This window comes from Lissotriton vulgaris, chromosome 4_1 (assembly GCF_964263255.1).
Source record: "Lissotriton vulgaris chromosome 4_1, aLisVul1.2, whole genome shotgun sequence".
NCBI classification, from domain to species: domain Eukaryota; kingdom Metazoa; phylum Chordata; class Amphibia; order Caudata; family Salamandridae; genus Lissotriton; species Lissotriton vulgaris.
The window spans coordinates 1,105,077,520-1,105,100,386 of record NC_141691.1 but is presented as its reverse complement, the minus strand read 5'-3'; positions in this window follow the sequence as shown (position 1 = coordinate 1,105,100,386).

Below are 22,867 nucleotides of genomic sequence, written 5' to 3'. Positions count from 1 at the left end.
GGGCCAAATGCAAATACCAATCAATTGCACCCAAAAATCGTTTTTTGAATAACATGTAAGAAACACTGCGCAGAACCTATGTACAACCACTCAATATCAGCAAACAAAGTCAGGGCCTTATTCATGAAGGTCTTGCGCCACAAGAGTATCACTTATTTCCCATGTATAAAGTGATGCACCAGTTGCATAAGGCAATCATAAAAAGGTCCAAATGCAAATACCATTCATTTGCACCCAAAATCGTTTTTTGAATAACATTTAAAAAATACTGCGCACAACCTATGTACAAGCACAGAATATCACTTTTGAAACGTCACTGTTTCCCCAAATACAAATCCTCTATCTTTCAAATGTTGATATCAAGCATTATCAAAAATCCAAAATCAAATCAACAGCAAACAAAGTCAGAGCCTTATTTATGAAGGCTTTGCGCCACCAGTGCGCCACTTATTACCCATGTTTAAAGTGATGCATCAGCTGCACAAGGCAATCATAAAAAAGAGCCAAATGCAAATACCAATCAATTGCACCCAAAAATCGTTTTTTGAATAACATGTAAGAAACACTGCGCAGAACCTATGTACAACCACTCAATATCAGCAAAGAAAGTCAGGGCCTTATTTATGAAGGTCTTGCGCCACAAGAGTATCACTTATTTCCCATGTATACAGTGATGCACCAGTTGCATAAGGCAATCATAAAAAGGTCCAAATGCAAATACCATTCATTTGCACCCAAAATCGTTTTTTGAATAACATTTAAAAAATACTGCGCACAACCTATGTACAAGCACAGAATATCACTTTTCAAACGTCACTGTTTCCCCAAATACAAATCCTCTATCTTTCAAATGTTGATATCAAGCATTATCAAAAATCCAAAATCAAATCAACAGCAAACAAAGTCAGGGCCTTATTTATGAAGGCTTTGCGCCACCAGTGCGTCACTTATTACCCATGTTTAAAGTGATGCATCAGCTGCACAAGGCAATCATAAAAAAGGGCCAAGTGCAAATACCAATCAATTGCACCCAAAAATCGTTTTTTGAATAACATGTAAGAAACACTGCGCAGAACCTATGTACAACCACTCAATATCAGCAAACAAAGTCAGGGCCTTATTTATGAAGGTCTTGCGCCACAAGAGTATCACTTATTTCCCATGTATAAAGTGATGCACCAGTTGCATAAGGCAATCATAAAAAGGTCCAAATGCAAATACCATTCATTTGCACCCAAAATCGTTTTTTGAATAACATTTAAAAAATATTTTGCACAACCTATGTGCAAGCACAGAATATCACTTTTGAAACGTCACTGTTTCCCCAAATACAAATTCTCTATCTTTCAAATGTTGATATCAAGCATTATCAAAAATCCAAAATCAAATCAACAGCAAACAAAGTCAGAGCCTTATTTATGAAGGCCTTGCGCCACCAGTGCGTCACTTATTACCCATGTTTAAAGTGATGCATCAGCTGCACAAGGCAATCATAAAAAAGGGCCAAATGCAAATAACATTCATTTTCACCCAAAATCGTTTTTTCAATAACATATAAGAAACACAACACAGGACTTATATAATAGCATACCATTTGACTTCTAAAACATAACTATCTGATTCTAAATATTCTCCATAGAGCAAACAAGTCTCTATCTAAATTAAATAAATCATTACTTACCTTTACAAATGCTTTGGGAGATTGAAAACAGTGTCAGATACACACACCAATTTCTCTTTAGCAGAGCAAAAAGAGTGCACTCAATACACTGAAACCAAGACTGGCATAGAAAATCTCTAACTTTGTACACATATGCCTTAATTCAACCAATCAAAAGTCTTCCCTCACTATTTTCAAACCAACACCCTTCCCCCTCTCAGATCTTTCTATCTGTTACCATAGCAACTCCCTCCTAACTGAACTCTCAGGTTCAAAAGTTTATTGTACAATGTTGCAAATTAACTCAGCAAGGATGTTTGACCTCTCAATACACCAGCCTATCCAGGGTATTTTAGCTTTTAGTGACTTTTTTTAACCATTCAAATTGCTTCTTTAACACAACACAACCATGCACCCTAACTTTAAGTTTTCAACTATCTGAATCCACCAATCATTGCTTGTGATTCAAAAGCAGTGAAACTCCACAATTATTTTTTTGTAAACTCCTACTGTTCCAACTGCCATTTCATTCCCACACATCATCTGACTGCACCAGAACCTTCTCTCATCATGTTTTCTGTCTGGATCCTTGGACACAGCTACATCCACTGGGCTCAAAGGTATGCAGATAGCAGACATTTTCACAACCTTGATTTATCAAATGTGGAAATCAAGTGGATTGGCCAGAGAGGATTAAAATGTCACCAATTGATACCATGGGTGAAAACCTTTTTGCATCTGCCAAACCCTAACCTCTTAATAGTGCACTGTGGTGGAAATGATTTAGGCACTATGACTGGGGTTGGTCTGGAAATGCTCTTAAAGGACACCTTTGATCAATTAATGACACTTTTTCCACAAACTGCCTTGGTATATTCCAATATATGCCAAAGACAGAAATGGAACTGGTCCAACCAATTTTGTCCACAATTTGAAAAAGCACGGAAACATGTGAATAAATCTGTTTCTGCTTACATGAGGGACTATGGAATGGGTTCAATATACAATAATAACTTGCGTTACAACATGCAAGACATCTACAGAGGAGATGGTGTGCACTTCTCAGATGAAGGGAATAGAATATTCCTCCTGAATTTAAGAATGTGCATTGGAACCTACTTGTAGGTACCTAAATCAACCACAGAACCCAAAAGCTCTTTTCAGAGCTACCCTACCTCTGATCATTCAAAACGTTTATCTTTTTCTAACTTTTTTCACTATTTTTCACCAAAGTACGCTTTCCGGTACGCTTAACGGTGCGCGTACCAGACGCTTCCCCGTGGAAAATTAAAGAATTTTTTTTTTTTTACGTTTATGAGCCTCCAAAGCCCCCCTCAGAAAACCTAGAGGGTCAAGAAGTCTCTACCGTGCCCCCTTCTACCCATACCGAACATTGTTTGCCCTCCATCTTGTGTCTCGATTGTACCGAAACACAAAATGGAAGACTCCCGTAACGCTGCCGGTGCGCGCACCGGTAAGCGCTCGATAAAAAAAGGTGGGAAAGTAATTGACGGAAAAACCACTGGAGACACTTTCATCAAATATAGAATAGGCCCTACTACATAGCAGTCCCTACCATTTGCCCACATTTGGTGAAATTCCATTGAGACATTTAGGCTACAGGCCTGTCTAAATATCCTGAGGTAAATTACATGACAAAAACACATATGAAATGTTAGAATTTACAACCAATTAAAAAGTTTCTTTCATTTTCTACGATTATTTCCTGACGTTTCATTGGTTAAGTACAAGAATATATTTAAAAGAAGAGAGGGAAACACAGCCATTTTGACTACTGCTTCCAGAAGTACATTTGAAAACAAATAACACTGACAACTTCAACTGATTTATCCAAGGTAAATTGTTATTATGGAAGTATATTGTACACTTTAAGTTAATTTCTGAAAAAATATTCTGTTAGTTATATTCTATCCCTCTGTAATAGTTATAGATTGAGATAGACTTCTCTGTAATAGTTATGGATTGAGTTAGGCTTCTCTGGTATACTGTACCCTAACTCTACTAATATAGTTAATTTGTATGCAATTTTCAGAAAGAAAATGGAAGGAGAAAATCAAGCAAATGTTACTTCTATCGAAATAAAGGTGGAAAAACCAGAAGAGCAAAAAGATGAAGTAGATTTCATGGATGACTCTTTGGATCAACAGTTAATAGAATGTTTAGAACAAATGGAATCATGTACTTATAATTATGAAGAAATTCCGGACAATATTATGTTAGATATTTTATTAAATTATGAAAAAGAATCAGAGGATTAAATTTATATTTAATAATTTTAAATTGTTTGAGACAATATTCATTTTTATATGTAATTCATAAAGTATTACCAAAAATGTTTAAAATATAAAGTGAGACTTATAGTATACTGTTCAACTATTTTTCTGTTACATAGTAAGTTTACTCATAGTTACTACCTTTCTCCCACTATATTATCTCCTATGTATATTTTACACCTCTTTTTCATAAGGGAGCAGGATAGACTACTCATGATCCCCTAGCAATTCTCAGGGAGTGCTTAAAAGAACTGTTTCTGCTTTCCAGACAGACTATGTTATGAATTCCATATACCACAAAAAATACAATAACAACATGCAAGATATCTACAGAGGAGATGGTGTACATTAAATTTAAGTCTCTGCATTGGTACCTACATGTAGGTACTTACATAAAATAAAAAAAATAAAAAAAACAATTAATAAACATACAATTTTTTAAAGTGATTATTTTTCCATAGTACCCTCCCCGGTGCGCTCCCCGGTGCGCGTACCAGGCGCTTCCCCCGCAAAAATCGAAAAAAAAAAAAAATGTTGAGACCCCGCGGGGCCCTTTAATGGCCCCCAAATCAAACCTAGGGGTACAGGGGGTGTCTACTCTGCCCCCTTATGGTCATTTCCCCCTTTGTTTTGGCCACCTCTCATGTCTCGATCCTACCGAGACACAAGATGGCGGTCGCTCCGGACTGTTTAGAATGTTTACAGACAACTGAGAGCCAATCAGCTTTCTGCGCGCAAGTCGCGTGGCGCGCCTGGAGCGCTCTCCGGTGCGCGCACCGGAGAGCGCCTATAGATATATATATTTTTTTTAACCTAAATTACTCAAAATCCACTGGAGCACATATCTTGAGACATAGCAAAGGCACATCGGGCTACCAGTCCCTACAATTTTGCCAAGTTTGGTGTAAATCCATTCAGCCGTTCGAGCTAAAAGTGAAATCGACCACTCTATGGAAATTAACATGGGAAAACGCGTTTTGGGACCCCCATTTTATCTCGGCCCCCGCTTGACGTATCCCCCCCAAACTTTCAGGGAAGGACCGGAGCTCAACGAGGCCATTTTCAGGAAATTTTCAGGCAGATTCGTCAACCGGTGCCAAAGTTATTCCAAATAGAATTTTGAGATTTAACATTGAAAAAAATCCTAACTATAACTACCTACTGGCGACCGCCAGTAGGTAATATATATATATATATATATATATATATATATATATATATTCCATCGCATGCAGGCACACCATTTGAGAGAAACCACACAGCAAAAACTCGTTCAGGGAGGCTTTAATGGCACACTGCTGGTACAAGGTGAAGCGGCAGTTCTTTCACATTAAAATAAAGCGCCGGACGCGTTTCGAGACTCCTCATCTCTTCATCAGCGGCGTCTGAATGTCAGTTAGGGCAGGTACCTCTGAGCACTGACACACACCTGCGTTAATGCCTGCTTCCAAGGCGTGGCTAAACGCATAGCATCCTGGATATTGTAGTGCGTGTCTGCATGTTCCCATGTGGGTTCGGCCTGTCCACCAAATGTCACAAATAATAACCCTAGTGGGCTTGTGGAAGAGCAGCCGTCGCCCTGTGCCCCGCTCTGTGTGTGTCACTCCTGGTAAGCGAGCGCCGTCCTGCTCCGGCTGCCAGCTAACTTGCCGTTTCTGGAAATCCCAATGTCGCTCGGGACATTCAGGCAGAACCGCTGACCCGCGTGGGTTCCATCTCCCGACTGTGTCAGCCGTTCAAAATTCCATCGCATGCAGGCACACCATTTGAGAGGAACCACACAGCAAAAACTCGTTCAGGGAGGCTTTAATGGCACACTGCTGGTACAAGGTGAAGCGGCAGTTCTTTCACATTAAAATAAAGCGTCGGACGCGTTTCGAGACTCCTCATCTCTTCATCAGCGGCGTCTGAATGTCAGTTAGGGCAGGTACCTCTGAGCACTGACACGCACCTGCGTTAATGCCTGCTTCCAAGGCGTGGCTAAACGCATAGCATCCTGGATATTGTAGTGCGTGTCTGCATGTTCCCATGTGGGTTCGGCCTGTCCACCAAATGTCACAAATAATAACCCCAGTGGGCTTGTGGAAGAGCAGCCGTCGCCCTGTGCCCCGCTCTGTGTGTGTCACTCCTGGTAAGCGAGCGCCGTCCTGCTCCGGCTGCCAGCTAACTTGCCGTTTCTGGAAATCCCAATGTCGCTCGGGACATGCGGGCAGAACCGCTGACCCGCGGGGGTCCCATCTCCCGACTGTGTCAGCCGTTCAAAGTTCCATCGCATGCAGGCACACCATTTGAGAGGAACAACACAGCAAAAACTCGTTCAGGGAGGCTTTAATGGCACACTGCTTTTACAAGGTGAAGCGGCAGTTCTTTCACATTAAAATAAAGCGCCGGACGCGTTTCGAGACTCCTCATCTCTTCATTAGCGGCGTCTGAATGTTAGTTAGGGCAGGTACCTCTGAGCACTGACACGCACCTGCGTTAATGCCTGCTTCCAAGGCGTGGCTAAACGCATAGCATCCTGGATATTGTAGTGCGTGTCTGCATGTTCCCATGTGGGTTCGGCCTGTCCACCAAATGTCACAAATAATAACCCCAGTGGGCTTGTGGAAGAGCAGCCGTCGCCCTGTGCCCCGCTCTGTGTGTGTCACTCCTGGTAAGCGAGCGCCGTCCTGCTCCGGCTGCCAGCTAACTTGCCGTTTCTGGAAATCCCAATGCCGCTCGGGACATGCAGGCAGAACCGCTGACCCGCGGGGGTTCCATCTCCCGACTGTGTCAGCCGTTCAAAATTCCATCGCATGCAGGCACACCATTTGAGAGGAACCACACAGCAAAAACTCGTTCAGGGAGGCTTTAATGGCACACTGCTGGTACAAGGTGAAGCGGCAGTTCTTTCACATTAAAATAAAGCGCCGGACGCGTTTCGAGACTCCTCATCTCTTCATCAGCGGCGTCTGAATGTCAGTTAGGGCAGGTACCTCTGAGCACTGACACGCACCTGCGTTAATGCCTGCTTCCAAGGCGTGGCTAAACGCATAGCATCCTGGATATTGTAGTGCGTGTCTGCATGTTCCCATGTGGGTTCGGCCTGTCCACCAAATGTCACAAATAATAACCCCAGTGGGCTTGTGGAAGAGCAGTCGTCGCCCTGTGCCCCGCTCTGTGTGTGTCACTCCTGGTAAGCGAGCGCCGTCCTGCTCCGGCTGCCAGCTAACTTGCCGTTTCTGGAAATCCCAATGTCGCTCGGGACATGCAGGCAGAACCGCTGACCCGCGGGGGTTCCATCTCCCGACTGTGTCAGCCGTTCAAAATTCCATCGCATGCAGGCACACCATTTGAGAGGAACCACACAGCAAAAACTCGTTCAGGGAGGCTTTAATGGCACACTGCTGGTACAAGGTGAAGCGGCAGTTCTTTCACATTAAAATAAAGCCCGGACGCGTTTCGAGACTCCTCATCTCTTCATCAGCGGCGTCTGAATGTCAGTTAGGGCAGGTACCTCTGAGCACTGACACGCACCTGCGTTAATGCCTGCTTCCAAGGCGTGGCTAAACGCATAGCATCCTGGATATGGTAGTGCGTTTCTGCATGTTCCCATGTGGGTTCGGCCTGTCCACCAAATGTCACAAATAATAACCCCAGTGGGCTTGTGGAAGAGCAGCCGTCGCCCTGTGCCCCGCTCTGTGTGTGTCACTCCTGGTAAGCGAGCGCCGTCCTGCTCCGGCTGCCAGCTAACTTGCCGTTTCTGGAAATCCCAATGTCGCTCGGGACATGCAGGCAGAACCGCTGACCCGCGGGGGTTCCATCTCCCGACTGTGTCAGCCGTTCAAAATTCCATCGCATGCAGGCACACCATTTGAGAGGAACCACACAGCAAAAACTCGTTCAGGGAGGCTTTAATGGCACACTGCTGGTACAAGGTGAAGCGGCAGTTCTTTCACATTAAAATAAAGCGCCGGACGCGTTTCGAGACTCCTCATCTCTTCATCAGCGGTGTCTGAATGTCAGTTAGGGCAGGTACCTCTGAGCACTGACACGCACCTGCATTAATGCCTGCTTCCAGGGCGTGGCTAAACGCATAGCATCCTGGATATTGTAGTGCGTGTCTGCATGTTCCCATGTGGGTTCGGCCTGTCCACCAAATGTCACAAATAATAACCCCAGTGGGCTTGTGGAAGAGCAGCCGTCGCCCTGTGCCCCGCTCTGTGTGTGTCACTCCTGGTAAGCGAGAGCCGTCCTGCTCCGGCTGCCAGCTAACTTGCCGTTTCTGGAAATCCCAATGTCGCTCGGGACATGCAGGCAGAACCGCTGACCCGCGGGGGTTCCATCTCCCGACTGTGTCAGCCGTTCAAAATTCCATCGCATGCAGGCACACCATTTGAGAGGAACCACACAGCAAAAACTCGTTCAGGGAGGCTTTAATGGCACACTGCTGGTACAAGGTGAAGCGGCAGTTCTTTCACATTAAAATAAAGCGCCGGACGCGTTTCGAGACTCCTCATCTCTTCATCAGCGGCGTCTGAATGTCAGTTAGGGCAGGTACCTCTGAGCACTGACACGCACCTGCGTTAATGCCTGCTTCCAAGGCGTGGCTAAACGCATAGCATCCTGGATATTGTAGTGCGTGTCTGCATGTTCCCATGTGGGTTCGGCCTGTCCACCAAATGTCACAAATAATAACCCCAGTGGGCTTGTGGAAGAGCAGCCGTCGCCCTGTGCCCCGCTCTGTGTGTGTCACTCCTGGTAAGCGAGCGCCGTCCTGCTCCGGCTGCCAGCTAACTTGCCGTTTCTGGAAATCCCAATGTCGCTCGGGACATGCAGGCAGAACCGCTGACCCGCGGGGGTTCCATCTCCCGACTGTGTCAGCCGTTCAAAATTCCATCGCATGCAGGCACACCATTTGAGAGGAACCACACAGCAAAAACTCGTTCAGGGAGGCTTTAATGGCACACTGCTGGTACAAGGTGAAGCGGCAGTTCTTTCACATTAAAATAAAGCCCGGACGCGTTTCGAGACTCCTCATCTCTTCATCAGCGGCGTCTGAATGTCAGTTAGGGCAGGTACCTCTGAGCACTGACACGCACCTGCGTTAATGCCTGCTTCCAAGGCGTGGCTAAACGCATAGCATCCTGGATATGGTAGTGCGTTTCTGCATGTTCCCATGTGGGTTCGGCCTGTCCACCAAATGTCACAAATAATAACCCCAGTGGGCTTGTGGAAGAGCAGCCGTCGCCCTGTGCCCCGCTCTGTGTGTGTCACTCCTGGTAAGCGAGCGCCGTCCTGCTCCGGCTGCCAGCTAACTTGCCGTTTCTGGAAATCCCAATGTCGCTCGGGACATGCAGGCAGAACCGCTGACCCGCGGGGGTTCCATCTCCCGACTGTGTCAGCCGTTCAAAATTCCATCGCATGCAGGCACACCATTTGAGAGGAACCACACAGCAAAAACTCGTTCAGGGAGGCTTTAATGGCACACTGCTGGTACAAGGTGAAGCGGCAGTTCTTTCACATTAAAATAAAGCGCCGGACGCGTTTCGAGACTCCTCATCTCTTCATCAGCGGTGTCTGAATGTCAGTTAGGGCAGGTACCTCTGAGCACTGACACGCACCTGCGTTAATGCCTGCTTCCAAGGCGTGGCTAAACGCATAGCATCCTGGATATTGTAGTGCGTGTCTGCATGTTCCCATGTGGGTTCGGCCTCTCCACCAAATGTCACAAATAATAACCCCAGTGGGCTTGTGGAAGAGCAGCCGTCGCCCTGTGCCCCGCTCTGTGTGTGTCACTCCTGGTAAGCGAGAGCCGTCCTGCTCCGGCTGCCAGCTAACTTGCCGTTTCTGGAAATCCCAATGTCGCTCGGGACATGCAGGCAGAACCGCTGACCCGCGGGGGTTCCATCTCCCGACTGTGTCAGCCGTTCAAAATTCCATCGCATGCAGGCACACCATTTGAGAGGAACCACACAGCAAAAACTCGTTCAGGGAGGCTTTAATGGCACACTGCTGGTACAAGGTGAAGCGGCAGTTCTTTCACATTAAAATAAAGCGCCGGACGCGTTTCGAGACTCCCCATCTCTTCATCAGCGGCGTCTGAATGTCATCATTGGGATTTCCAGAAACGGCAAGTTAGCTGGCAGCCGGAGCAGGACGGCGCTCGCTTACCAGGAGTGACACACACAGAGCGGTATAAGTAATTACCAATTGATTATTATGTAATAATTAATTAATTAACAATAATAATACATATTAGTTATTAAAATGAATTACCTATTAATACAAATTAATTACTAATTTAGAATTAATTAACAATAAATCAAATATCAATACCTATAAATAAATAAAAATGAATTACTTAATCACAATTAAATTACTTCTCACCCTATTCCCCTATAAACCCACAACCCGCTACGGAAAATAAATTAATACAATTAACATAATTATCAATTAGTTAATAAAAATTAATTATCATTACTTAAAACAAATTACAAAAAAATATACACTTTTCACAAACATACTAACATAAAAAACACTTTAGAAAATTCGATATTATTAAAAAGTCGATATATTTTAATACCTATATTATATACTTCGATATTTTGACTTTCTATATTTTAAAAAATCAATATTATATTACTTACCTTCAATTCAATATTTTTCACCACTGTATTCTGTCCATTCGATATTTTGTCCATTCTATATTTTGGCTTCGATATTATGGCTATTCTATATTTTGAATTCAATATTTTGTCTTGTTACCGTCTTGTTTAGACATACAGCGGCATGTTTGTGCATTTACTCTTGACAGTCACACAAATAGAGTTGAGGAGTGCCCTGCATATGCTGATGGCCCATCCCCAGGCTGATGGGCCTTCCTGAGCTAGAGTGGTGGGAAGCACTGTCACCTAAATCAGAATAGGGCTGTGCTTGGCCTTTCACACTGCTGTTTCCGCCGACCCCCCCACCCCATCCCCTGGAATGTGTCTGAAGCCAAGACCAGACAGGACAAGAGCTTATGTACTACAAAGAAAATCCTTTGTAGTAGCCTTACTACGGCCAAAAGGGGTACAAGTATTGGACTTAAACCCCCAGCCTTTTAGAACACTTCTGGACCAAGAGGACCCTGCCAAGAAGAAGAGCCGAAGAACTGTCAGGAAGAGAACTGCCCGTTTGCTTTGTGGTGCTTTGCTGGGTTGGCCTTCAGTTGCTGCTTCTGTCTGTGGGAAGTGGAAAGGATTGGACTTTTACTTTGCTGTATCCTGCTTGAGAAGATTCTCCAACCATCTTCAACATGAGTGGGACTCTTCTCACAAACATTTGAAAAGGGAAAACTTCAGCAGGGACTAATCTGGGACTGTTTCCGACCAGTTCACCATCACGGTCAGTTTGACTTTTTGAATTTGACCCGGTCCAGCATAACCAGATAGCTGCAGTTGTTGCTTTCTGCTTTTAGGCACTATATTGCAGTTTATTCTTTAATAATCCATAATTCCGGTTCTCCTCATTGAAATTTTGTTATTTCAGACTTGTTTTTTGTATTAACTTTTGCTGTATTTTTCAAACTTGGGGGTCCATTAGGATGTCGGTGATGGCACCACCACGGTGCTGGCGGAGCGGAAAAACGCCTTTTCCCGCCCGCGAACAGCAGAACCCACGAACGCCATATTAGTATAGTAAAACATAGCTCATTTCCTGTCCGTCACGGAGCGACGCGCACTGCCATCAAAGTGCGCCCGCCACTGCGGCGGTGGGAGCAAATCGAGACTCACCGCCGTGCCGAATGACGTCCTCACCGCTCCACAAATTAGGATGGCCCAAACAGGCAGACGCACCGCTGCGGAGACACCGCATAACAAGACCCGGCGGAAAGTCGATAGCGGAGCACCATAGCCGAGACCCGGCCATGAATGCCATGGACCCAGCCCTCCACATGCATCCGGTCATGTACATGCTACTGCACTACCATCAACAGGGCCGCCGAGGACGCGGCCGCAGGTACGCAATACACCATTACAACACAGCAAATAACCCATTACAACACACAACACACGGCGCGACACATGGTCCAAGTCCACCACAGATACCCTGCTGGGGGTCACAACACATCCACACCCCTATATTACCCACCTGCCAACAAGTCACCCCTCTGCATCTGCGACACACATCGACCGTGAACTAGCAGCAACGTTCCCGGTCACGTCACCGCCGCGGTCAACACATGCGCACAATGCAGAAAGCAGGGCCACTCCAAGGCATGGGCAGGGCACTGACACCACAGGGACACACCACCCCCAACTACACATCAACACACACCATCAAGCCACATGCCATGTGCCCATCCTGTACATCCCCATGCACATCAACAAGCACAGGTACAAGCAAGCACAATACACACCATGCACCACACAACAGACAAAAAGGGAGTCAGCCACTGCAGGAGTAGCTGACAAGGAGCACACTTCACCAGTGCCACACACACTGAAGGCTGACAATACTTCCCAGCACATACACACAACCTTGATATAACCCCAAACAGAACACACACACAGGGTAGCCTGAACAGAGGCCTGCAAAAAAATATACACAAACACCACAGGACATCAGGGGATATACATCAGGCAATGCCAAGCACACAGACACACAACACTGTACGCACAACAGGCAGTGTGTGCACAACAAGCACCACAGATACACACAGACATGACTGGCACAACCACAACACACACCACAAAGCAGCACAGCACAAGAAAAACAGCACACCCAGAAAGTGAAGCTATACCACAGCCAACACACAGACACCCAACTTAACAACAACATGATGCACCCCTCTGGGATACAACAGCACACCCAGCAATACCAGAGCACTGGGCAGCACACACAGCTCAAGTGCACAAGGGCAAGCAAAACTGATGAATACCTAAAGAACATCACACATAAAACAATGGAGCCATGTCCAGAGTGGAACAGCACACTTGGCCCAAAACCTCCACCACAAGGCACAGACTCACAAATGAAGAGATGAGGAGGCACATACACATGGAAACAAAGGGGACAGCTGACATGAAAATCAACTGATTTGCATGTCAGTATCAGACATGTGAGGTGTGTCCAATACACAAATAAAGTCAATGCAGACCCTACGCACAAGTGGCACACATAGGGGATGGCATCACACCACACACCATGCCTTAGAGGAGGAGAAAAGGCACCATGTGCCTGCAGTGCAAGAGAAAGTCACACACAATGCCAGTGATGACCAGCAGGGTCACACAGTCCACACAAACACACACAACACACATTGATAATCAAACAAACACAACACTGATGTGCAAGTCACACACTTTGCACACACATAAGTGACAAATACAACAAGGAGGAGTCACACAGAACTGCATGGACACACCAACACACTGCACAGTACTCACACAAAAGCATCAAATCATTTACACAGGGCAGGACAATCAAACCCCCAGGCACACAACTCCTGGCTGACACATGTGTGTCTATCACAATCCAGGGGCACACACACATACACAACAACTACAAAATTACACCCTTCACACTGCACACCTCCTCACCACCCAACAGCAGACATCACATGTATGCCAGGGGACCAGGACTATGGACCAACACAGGAAGTCCATACACACCTGGGCATATATACAGGAATAACACATATACATCATGACAGTGCGCAGCCAGCATGCTAACCTGTGCACAGCATCGCACCCTGTGCTGGCAGTGTACCCCAAACTGACATGGCAACCACTAAGCCAACATGGACGGAAGCCCCTGTCACCCCTGTCTATAAATATGATGCGCACAAAGAGCCTTGCAATGTCGAATTGATACATAGAGCATGGGGCCCAGTCAACTAAATGCACACACAAAAAGAACTTTAATCAGCAAGGACACCGACAAAAGACACAACAGGAGTAACTGTATTTATTCACATATTGCACAGATGTGAAAGTATAACAACTGTACACAACATCAAGGTACAAAAAACAGATCAAAAGCAAGATATCCTGCACAGGCAAAGTACAAACAGGAAAGCCAGTGTCCATGGCACAGGTGAGAGTACAACACAGCAGAGCAACAAGGTCAGTGTCCATGGCAGGTCGCCCAGCAAGAACATGAGAGGCTGCACAGGGGAGAATCCAACACAGCAGAGCAACATGGCCAGTGTCCATGGGACAGGAGAGAGTACAACACATCTGAGCAGCAGGGTCAGTGTCCATGGCAGGTGGCCCAGCAAGTACATGAGAGGCTGCACAGGGGAGACTCCAAAACAGCAGAGCAACAGGGTCAGTGTCCATGGCACAGGTGAGAGTACAACACAGCAGAGCTACATGGTCAGTGCCCATGGCACAGGAGAGAGTACAACACAGCAGAGCAACAGGGTCAGTGTCCATGGCACAGGAGAGAGTACAACACAGCAGAGCAACAGGGTCAGTGTCCATGGCAGTTGGCCCAGCAAGTACATGAGAGGCTGCACAGGGAAGACTCCAACACAGCAGAGCAACAGCGCCAGTGTCCATGGCACAGGAGAGAGTACAACACAGCAGAGCAACAGGGTCAGTGTCCATGGCACAGGAAAGAGTACAACACAGCAGAGCAACAGGGTCAGTGTCCATGGCAGGTGGCCCAGCAAGTACTTGAGAGGCTGCACAGGCAAGGCCAGAACAGCAGTGAATGACAAGGCCAGTGGGCAGGGATAAGTGCAGAGTCAGGGCATGAGAAGCTGCACAGTGAGTGTGCATGACTGTACTCTTTCATGGCCAGCAACACAACCAGGTGGCAAACGATGGTCAGGACTAGCATACCTCTATGAGAGACAGGTGTATGATGGGGACTAAGTCTCACATCTGGCTGTCAGGTTGACTTTGAGCTGGCTGTGTTTTGGGCTCAGCAGGAACACCTGACTGGGGAGACAGGGAAACTGGTGATGTAGGGCTATCAGTCGTCTGGCAAGCTGGAGGGCTACTTGGACCAGGTGGTATAGTGGCACGTGGAGGTGGAGTCATGCAGACCTGGGACACATTGTGGGTGGGAGAGTTTGGAGGGGTGCCCTTATACTTTTTGGGAATACGAAATGGCTTCCCTGTCTTGGGGTTAATTGGAACAGGTGATGATACAACAGGTACACACACCGAATGGCCTGCATCTGGTTCAGACACTGGCACTCCCTCTGGCGATGTGCTGGATCCTGCAGGACGCTTTGTCTGGCTACGCCTCTGGACCACCTTACCTTGCTTGCCAGGTGTTCCATTTACAGTGTCCTCCTTTGCTTGTCTGCTAGGTGTCCCACTTACAGTGCCCTCCTTTGCTTGTCTGCTAGGTGTTCCACTTACAGTGCCCTCCTTTGCTTGTCTGCTAGGTGTCCCAATTACAGTGCTCTCCTTTGCTTGTCTGCTAGGTGTCCCACTTAAAGTGCCCTCCTCTGCTTGTCTGCTAGGTATCCCACTTACAGTGCCCTCCTTTGCCTGGGGTGGCACCTACAGTGCCCTTCTCCACCTGCTTCACTGGGCTTGGAATTGGAGTTGATGTTGTGGGGGTAAGTGGGCCTGTGCCCTTCTTAGGTGTACCCTTGCTATGCAACACCTCCTCAGTGGACACAGACACTGCACGGCTAGCTCAACGTGTAGTTTTAGGGACAGGAGAGTCCTTTGCTGGAGATGCTTCAGAGGTTTGTGAGGCTGATGTCTGCCTCATTGCTTTTTCTGCCTTGCTTTTCCCTGACGGGCTCTTGTCTATGCATTCTGGGCTGGCTCTGCTCTTCTGAGGGGATGGTGTCTGTGGGCAGGACCGCTTGGCTTGTGTCTGCTTTGTGCTCCTTGTGCTGTATCGGATCTGTGATGCATGTGAACCGTGGTCACTGTCCTCTGATGTGGCCACTGACTGTGGGGTGGACAAAGGCACCTGAACAGGAATGTGAGGATGTGCCTGTTGAAGGGCAGACCTCAGTCCGACTGACAAACCCTGGACTGTACGGTGGAGTCCACCCACGTCAGAGTGTATGCCCTCCATGTAGGCAACCACCTGCCCCAATTTTTTATCATGGTCGCTGAAGGCATTGAGCAGGGCAGTCTGGCCCACACAAAGCTGGCGCAGGAGCTCTACACACTCAGCATTGATGGCAGCAGGGAGGACAGGTGCAGGCTCAGTGGTGCCAGGTGTGAATGTAACACGTCCCCTCTTACGGACACAGGCAGCACCAGAGGAAGTGGATGGGAAGCTGGGCACTGGCCTTTGAGTGGCAGATGATGTAGCAGACTTCCCATCCCCTGTGCCTGACAACATGGATGCATCACCACTTGCATCAGATGATAAAGTACTCTGTGTCTCTGCCACGGATTCCTCCTGCATACTCCTGTCCCCTTCAGATGTGCTGGTGAGCTCTGTGTCACTGTCCTCCGGTGCAGCTGTAGTGCTACTCTCCCCTACACTGGCTTCTGGCTCCGGTTCCTCCATGTACACTGGCGAATCAGCATGTGAGACAGATGCAGGGTTGTATAAATGACATCATCATGACCAAGCTAATTAAACTATGCATACAGGGGATGCACAAATCAGCATGCTGACCACCACACCCTGCATAAACATTGCAGCAACACACTACATACACTACAACAGTGCCTGCAACACTGACTACCTGCCATGACTGAGCCATGTTGAAGCTGCACAACAACTTGCCGGTGGATGAAGTGTACCACACACAACTTCACATGCCCACAACTATCATGCACCAAAACTCCGTGACATTGACATGCTTCCAGGGAATCAGATGTGAGAACACACACACACCTATTAGGACATGACAGTCCACAATGCCAAGTAGGCCATGCTAAGCAACATGTGCCACTCAGGGGCACCTTGTAGTCAGACGTGTGAGTCTCAACACTCATGGTGCATGAAAAATAGGAATACATGAACTCACACTCAGATAGTGGACCCTTCTGTCGACCCCCTAATACATTTCCCACACCATCACAATGCAGAATGACCATGTGTATCCCAACACACCTGGCTATGATAAAGCACAGCATGGACGATCAACCTTTACATGAGCTGTTAGGCATAATGCCTGACACTAGCACACATCCCTGCAGCCACTCACATGACACATCACTGCACCACACCGCAAACATTCAATGGCACACCGCTGCAACTGGCTCTGTACACATGCATTGGCTCACAGGCAAAGTCACCCTCACCAAATACTCACTCCTGCCTTTCTGCCTATGCTCCTTCAGACGTGCATCCAACTCCGGATTAGCCACTGCCAATATGCGGTTCATCAGTGGAGTTAGGTTTCACCGTGCCAGACGCCCAGTGCGTGGTAGCAGCCCCGAGGTCATCTCGGCCACGTCTTTTGCCAGCCGGCTGATGTCGTCCCACCTCTTGTGGCAGTGGGTGCGTCGTCTGTTGGATACCCCCAGGGCCCGTACCTTGGCAGCAATGGCACTCCACACATTCTTAAGCTGGTGTACCTTGAGCTGCAGGTATGGGCGAAAAGTAGGGTAAGTTACCAGTTGCATAGTGTCTTGTTCCCACATATATTACTACAGTAGCATCATGCAGAGTCTCGACCTATTGGAATCCCACAAATACATAAAAACTGGGGGACACCGCACAAGGGCACTCTGCATGGGCCAAATAGTCATCATAGCATGCAAACATGAGGGCGTACATGCTACATGCCAAACACACACACATGCAGGATGAGTGCAATGAAATCCCTCTGTGTGTCGCACACATCACCAGTCCCATGCATGTATCACCCTCCCCTACCCAACAGCACACTCAATGATAACTTACCACTACATTGGGGCCACCATACAGCCTCAGGTCCTGTGCCAACACCTCGTCCACTAGCACCTCCAGCTCCTCGCTTGTGAATGGGCTGGCACGGATCTTCTCTCTTCTTGCCATCCCTGTGAACATGTGACACCTGTGGTTGAAGTGAGTGTTGATGAGTCCCAGGTGGCGGCAATTCAGGCAGCAGCAGGAGAGGGTCCCAGGCAGCAGCAGGAGAGGGTCCCAGGCAGCAGGCACTTCAGGCAGCAGCAGGAGCGGGTCCCAGGCAGCGGCAGGAGAGGGTCCCAGGCAGCAGCAGAAGAGGGTCCCAGGCAGCAGGCTCAGTGAGCAGTGGAAATGTTGGGCTCACTCCCACGGATTTATAGCCCCATGGGCTCGTTTGTGAGGTGCAAAGCTGCATTTATTGGTTGTCCAGGTCTACCTCATTCAAACCCATCAAATTACCGCTCTGCGGTGGCGGAGCACGCCTTCCGCGATTTTCAAACCTGCCTCATGCCACCGCAATCGTCGCTCCCATTGGCTGTAGGCAATTCCCCATGGCGGTGATGCACCGCAGGGGCCCGGGGTGTGCTACCGCGATGGTGCATCTTTCAAACCCATCCAATGACCAGCTCCACGGTGGCGGAGCACGCCTTCCGCTATTTTCAAACCTTCATCATGCCACCAGAATCGTCGCTCCCATTGGCTGTAGGCAATGCCCCATGGCGGTGATGCACCGCAGGGACCCCGGGTGCTCTACTGCGATGGTGCATCTTTCAAACCTATCCATTGACCGGCTCCGCGGTGGCGGAGCACGCCTTCCACGATTTTCAAACTTGCATCATGCCACCGCAATCGTCGCTCCCATTTGCTGTAGGCAATGCCCCATGGCGGTGCTGCGCCGCAGGGGCACGGGGTGCGCTACCGCGCTGGTGCATCTTTCATCCCATGCAATGACCGACTCCGCGGTGGGGGAGCAGGCCTGCCGCGATTTTCAAACCTGCATCATGCCACCGCAATAGTCACTCCCATTGGCTGTAGGCAATGCCCCATGGCGGTGATGCACCGCCACGGACAGGCGGTATCAACCGCCATATGTGTGGCGCTGCATGCCCACCGCCAGCAATCCATGCCAATAGCCACCACACTTGTGGATGGGGTGGTGCTGGCGTCACACCGCCGTGGACAGGCAGTAGCTGGACACCAGCACCACCCCCGTCCACAAGTGCGGTGGCTATCAGCATGGGTTGCTGGCGGTGGGCATGCAGCGCCACACATATGGCCGTTAATACCATATCACACACTTTTGTGGATCTTACTGGATGAGTCGTGCACATGTGGAATGTCCAGTTCAGGAACTGTGCTTTTTATATTGATTTTCTGTTATGTCTGTGGGACATGTTTCAGGTAAATGGATTGGTGTGTCCCCAATTTTAAAATATGTAACCTTGTGTGTCACGCATCTCACATGAAATTTATTATGTTTTGCGTAACATGATCCACGTTATGTGCTGGGTCAACTTCCGGATGGTTGTCATTGACTTGTGTCCCTGTACATCACACCTAGGAGGAGGCCAAATCTCATACGCCACCTGACAGTGCAGGGGACATGGATGATGTTGCGATAATACATAAATTCTGCCTCGACAGGGCGAGCCTCAAGACCCTTTGTGACTAGTTGGAGCCCCACCTGCAGCCTCGTCGCCACTACCCAACTGCCTTAACACCCACATACAAGGGGATGGCCGCCCTCCACTTTTTTGCTACTGGTTCCTTCCAGGAGACTGTGGCTGCCGCTGCAGGGATATCGCAGCCCATGTTCAGCATGGTGCTGAGGGATGTTCTTGCAGCCATGATGTTATTTAAAAATCAATACATACATTTCCCCAGGGGAGCAGAATTGCCAGGAGTGAAGGGTGACTTCTATGCCCTTGGGCACATACCACATGTAGTAGGTTCCATCGATACTTGCTTCAAACAAGGGTTCCCTGTACACACAATTGAATCTTACCCCTAGGTCAGGGAAATTACACAATGGAAAAAACAACCTAGGCGGAAGTCTTAGATTTCCTTCGCAATGGTTACAGGACAAAAAACTGGGAAAGTGTGGGGGGGGAAGGGAAGTAACAGTTTCCAATAAAAGATTATAATACTTATATATACTAAATAGATTTTATTTTTAAACAAAGACAATATAAAAATGCATATATTTCAATACAAAGTATTTCTCATCCTTGTGGATTTTTGGGAGGCCGTAGATACAGGCAGTTTTGCCTGCATTACTATTTAAAAAGTTAAATTCTTTATTATTTATGTCACCATTTTCTAAAGCTGCTGAAGTAATTGCATGTATATCTTTGATCACTTTATTTATTGGATTATGTTTCTCCGGTATATAAAAAGATCGGTCTTCCAGCATATTTAACATGTTCTTTTGGTAGTCTGAAGAATCTATAACGGCTATTCCTCCTCCCTTATCACAACTTTTAATCGTGATTGAGGTATTGGAGCCGAGGTCATGTAGTGCTTCATGTTCGAGTTTGTCAATGTTATATAGTGGCTTAGGAATGAAGCGGATAGTCCTTTCTAGCTTTTTTAACACCACTAACTCGAAGGCTGCTACCTCCGGGCCGACTTGCTCAAGTGAGGGACTGAAAGTTGATGGTAATTTCAGGGTTGCAGGTACTAATTATTGTGAATCTGTTGGTACTAGTTGGAAATATTTCTTAAGTCTAATTTTACGGAAGAAAGATATTATATCGCTATAAAGTTCGAACACATTAGTGCCACAATGGGGCACAAAGGATAATCCTTTGGAGAGAAGACTAATGCTTGATTCTTTCAGACTAGAAGTGGACAAATTAAATATTGGAATTACATTCCTGCTTTCCAATATTGTCTGCTCCTTGTCTCCCGAATGAATTGAGGTTCTTCTTGTTGGTATTGATTCTGGGGATCTTGTTGGTAATGGTGTTGCGGTTTGTAGCCCCCTCGGCTTTGTGGCTGGAACCTCACTCGAGGACGGCCGCGGTTCCCTAAAAAAGGAGTCTGAGCCTGGTTGCGCTTGGCCTGGACAGAATTATAATTCCCATCAGATTCATAAAATGCGTCATCTAACTCTCCACCTGACTCTGAAGAAACTGAAAAGTTATTTACTCTCTTTTGTTGATTCCTATTAGTGTCTATATATTGATTTTGCTTATAAAAATCCGGTTTAAGATATGGATAAGCTAATTCTAACGAGTAAAATCTCTTTTCTTTTACGAGCTTGTCATTTGTTCGCTTCTCTAAATAGTTAGCAAAGGATTCTATTTCTTTATTAGCATCCTCCAGTTTTTTAAGGGCTTCTTCAGCGGTGCTTTGTTGTTTAATTGCTTCTTCTAAGGTTGCTATTTCCTTTTTAAGATCTGCTGTTAATTCTTTAGCTGTTTTTACTATGAGCATCATCAGATCTCGCGAGCATCGGCTCGCGATCATGCTCCATTTTTCTATAAACGCACGATGGTGCACAAATAAGCCTGGGATATTTCTTACCCGTAAGCCCATGGGGATTATGCCTGATTTTAAGTACGCTAACATAAATTCTCCATGGGCTTCCATTCTTCTTAATTTCTTTTTTAGATCTATCAACTTATTATAGTCATCGCGCCCTCTCTGAGTATCAGCAGAGGAGTTTGTCGCATTAGAGAAGGTGTTTGATGTGCCCACCATCAATGCGAATTCTTCATCGGAGAAGCCAAATGTTTTAATTTGTGCCATCTCCGGATTTTATGATGATAGCGAATACCAGATGTAATAGTGAGTAAATGAGAAGAATAGATAAATGTGAGAAGAAAGATTCAGTGCTATATACTTGGAAGCGATAATGTGACAGGAGGCTATAATAACAGTCAATAGTGAGGAGTAGAAAACCCTGCACAGACAGGCTGTGGGAAAACACTTGCTTCAAACAAGGGTTCCCTGTACACACAATTGAATCTTACCCCTAGGTCAGGGAAATTACACAATGGAAAAAACAACCTAGGCGGAAGTCTTAGATTTCCTTCGCAATGGTTACAGGACAAAAAACTGGGAAAGTGTGGGGGGGGAAGGGAAGTAACAGTTTCCAATAAAAGATTATAATACTTATATATACTAAATAGATTTTATTTTTAAACAAAGACAATATAAAAATGCATATATTTCAATACAAAGTAAGATTACAGTTCATAAACAAGAAAACGTAATAAAAAACACATATAGATTTCTTTTGCAGATTCCAGAAAGGTGGTGTATCAAGTTGAATGTCAACGCGTTTCGGCGTCCAGCGCCTTTATCAAGACTTAAAACACTCCCTAAAGATAAAAACATGTTTTAGTATATGAATGAGGCTAAAATTATTTCCTATTACATTTATTAAATCATTACATCCTCTATAGTACAATTAAAAACTATGGAAACTGTGCGGAATATAAGGAAGTTTTTGTCCTGTTGTTTCAAGCAAAAATAAATAAACGCCCTTAAGATGAGAGCCAGGTTTGATAGTAGCCTCTACTGTAGCACTCGAACATAATAGTCCGCAAGCAGATGATAAAGAGACGTATGCAAGGTACATGATTTACAAACATAATGTTGGTATATGTTACGTTACATCTGAATTGATAAGATGATGAGCAGAAGCATGGGAGCTACATAATTTGCTTTAAACATACTGCTGTTGCTTATTCAAACAGATCTAAGTAAGGGTACATGATGTTATATAGGAACAAAGATACACTTTTCAATAAACGTCCCCTGCATTCTATCCTCTGTTTATGAATTCTAAGTATATACTGATGACATGAACAAATTACACATTTCCAATAGGCATCTTCAGCTTTCTATCTTTTAGTTGTGAACCTTTTAGAGTGTGTAGAGAGCATAAATGATATGCCATATGGTAAAGGAAGTGAAATGAGAGTTTGACTAGCAAGTGGACTTGCTCCAAAGTAGGGAAAGAAATAGGTGAAAATGTGAGAGTTGATAGAGGAAAAGATATAAGTCTGGTAGAACTGCCTGAAGCATTTGAGTTTTGAACGATATCTCTGTTATTCATTTTGTTATTCGGCTTTTAATTTTTTCTCAACAAAAAGATATAATATCCGAT